Source organism: Alligator sinensis, unplaced genomic scaffold (assembly GCF_000455745.1).
Source record: "Alligator sinensis unplaced genomic scaffold, ASM45574v1 scaffold512_1, whole genome shotgun sequence".
Lineage (NCBI taxonomy): Eukaryota > Metazoa > Chordata > Crocodylia > Alligatoridae > Alligator > Alligator sinensis.
The window spans coordinates 551,595-554,358 of record NW_005842063.1 but is presented as its reverse complement, the minus strand read 5'-3'; the positions used below and the strand labels follow the sequence as shown (position 1 = coordinate 554,358).

The following is a 2,764-nucleotide window of genomic DNA, read 5'->3' as shown; positions in this document are numbered from 1 at the left end:
CTGTGCAGGTGCGCTCTAAATATAAAAGGGGGGGGGGGGGGGAAGAGAGAGAGATTGGGAGAACCAAATTATTTTTTAACTCTTCTCTTTTCACCCAGATGATAGACAGCCATGATTATTTGGATAAGGAAGTGCACGTTCAACAGTAATTTGAGGTTTTAAATTACTTCAATTAAAAAAAGGAATTAGTAAGAGTCAGAAAAGCAGAAGTCCAAACCCAACATGAAATACTACCAGTGCTGCTAACATCCCTAAGGCTTTTATACACCAGTTTAATGCTTCATTTAAGGAACACAGGTAGGTTTGGATTTGTTTCTTTCATTCAACAATTCAATAAACTACAGGACATTTAAACAAAACCCTCAGACACTCTACTACTTGAAACTAGTGTTTACTTCTCCCAGCCCATCATTAAATGTCAGGCATTTATCCACACACCACTCTAGCCAAGTAGTGGAGAACCATAAACACTCAGGTCACCTAGAATTCTGTACCAAATTTTAACCCTATGAAACTAATGATAGTTTTGCCAGACTGTAAAGCTAATAGACCTGTGCAAAGTGGCTCGTATTCGCTCCGGATAGGGCCAATTCGGGGGACAGCGATACAATTTGGTGATTCGAATCGCTGTCCCAAATTGATTCTGCCGAATCTGATTCAGAGGTTTGGCTGCTGCTGAATCACACAGGCATCCCATCCCCTGCCTGCTCTCAATGGCTGCCTCGCCTGCCCCAGCTCTGGCTCTTTGAAGAAAAAACAAAAACGCCTGCACTCACCCGTGCTGCGTGGGGGGCTCTGCCACAAGCCCCCAGAAGCCCCAAGGCCACTGTAGCAGCCGGTGAGTGCAGGGTGGGGGGTTTGGTTTTTTTTCAAAGGGCCAGGAGCTGGGGTGGGCAGGGCAGTTTTGGTACTAGAAAGGACTTTCTAATAGACACAAAGGAGCTTCCATGCTGAATTAGACCAGTGATCTATTTACTACTGTAACTGTCAAAGAATGACCTAGTGTTAGACATCTGACAGGAAGCAGCAAGATACTCAGAAATGAAAATCTGCACTTACATGTTCACATTAGAGAGGGGAAGGAGTTTCCTCTTAGCTCTAAAATCCATTGCCTTTCAATTTACCATTGCTCTTGTAACAGAGATAACACATCAATAAACCCCCTCCCCCAAGTAACCAACTTTTAACATTCATTAATTGCACGTGCATTATCTCCTCAGTCATCTCCAACCTTCTCCTCTCAGCCAGAACTCCTTCCACTCCTATGCCTTCAATTTTGCACAGCGAGAATTTTAAAGTAGCCTGCTAGTCATATTCAGTGCAAATTATTTCAATGCTCAGTAAATCAAAACTATTTCATGTTTAGAGCCCTAATTCAGATTTTCTACTTCAGAAATGTTGGAAAGACTGCAGGAAACCTGTATTAGCAATGAAAACCTAATTTAATTTCCTGGAATAAGCAATCATTTTATAGCATCCTTTATTTTTTTTTTTTTTTCAGTTTACCAACCATGCACCTAGTCTCAAGATTATCAGCCTAAGCGTAAGCAGCCACATACAAAGACACTACATATATGTATATCGGTCTTACCTGGTGAAATTTTGACATAAAGTTACCCACTCTTTGGTACAACCATTTTGTTCAATTATTCCTTATGGCAGGGGTGGGCAAAATGCGGCCCGGGGGCCAGATGCAGCCCGCCAGGCCCTTCTATCTGGCCCGCGGGGCCCCTAAACATTTAGAAAATGAATATTAATCTGCCCGGGGCTGCCTGTCAAGCGGCTCTCGATGGCTTGCCGAAACTCAGTAAGTGGCCCTCTGCCCAAAATAATTGCCCGCCCCTGTTTTAGGGAGGCGTACGGTGATCTTTACATAAGGGTAATACTGGAAATACTAAGTGACTGGTTTGGACAGAGAGAACCAGATCTATGTTCCTTAGTAAAAAGTCTTACCCAAACATGATCATTTTCACAAAAAATTGATCCGTCTGCCGATTTTCCTTTCAGAACATGCTGCCCCTTTAAAGGACAGATAACGGGGAACTTTACGGGTGCCATCCATTCCAGCTGCCGAGTCCCCAGACTGAAATGTTATTACTGCAAAATACTTGATTGTTTCCCTTTGGTCTCGAACGGATTACAACAGGCAAATAAAGGATCGCTATCCCAAGTCATTCTGTAAACACGCGAGACACTGACCCAACTCTCGCGCCCCGTTTCAAGTCCGGGCGCCGCGGGTCGTGTCAAGCAGCGAGACGGACGGCGCATCTCGTTCCGCTCGAAGCGCACCGCGTCTACGGACAAGCCGGGGACTAAGGGACTCGATCAGAAACTGCAGCGCCGAACCTCTCGGGACCGCACGGCTGCCCACCGGCAGCGCTGCGTCTCCCTGCCCTCCCGCTTTCATGCCAGTACTGACAAGGTAGGGACGCGCCCACGGAGGTGGGGGACTCACCCTCCATCCTCGCAGGTGTGCGAGACCCGGGCGGACAACGCCCTGGCTGGGAGGATGGAGTTGGGGCCGGGCCTGCCCCCCTCCCCGGCTGCATCTCTAGGACAGCAAGACGTCTCCCACCATCTTGTCGGGATCGGAGCGACGAGCGCAGACGGCGGACGCGGGCACGTGCCCGACAACACGGCTCTGCTCTGCGCTCGCGCCCCGGCAGCGCGCGGAGGGAGGGGAGGGGAGGGGAGCCCGCGCCGCGCCGCGCCGCGGGACCGGGCAGGTTGCGGGTGGCAGCCAGGCGGGGAGGGGAGGGGAGGG

The 2,764-nt window shown here is 49.1% G+C and overlaps 1 protein-coding gene across 6 annotated transcripts in view; it reads right to left on the bottom strand.

Moving 5' to 3' along the window:
- CDC42 (cell division cycle 42) overlaps window positions 1-2,764 on the bottom strand; it is a 26,576-nt gene that overhangs the window by 23,549 nt on the left and 263 nt on the right. Inside the window, exon 1 of one of the 6 annotated variants that reach the window (XM_025203674.1) lies at window positions 2,456-2,654. The exons of 3 other annotated variants lie outside the window; for them this stretch is intronic. The gene's annotated coding sequence lies outside the window, so the exon portion shown is untranslated. Of the gene's footprint in view, window positions 1-1,953; window positions 2,025-2,199; window positions 2,369-2,455; window positions 2,655-2,764 lie in introns of those variants that run through there. 2 more of the 6 variants (XM_025203672.1, XM_025203673.1) reach the window with 2 other exon arrangements.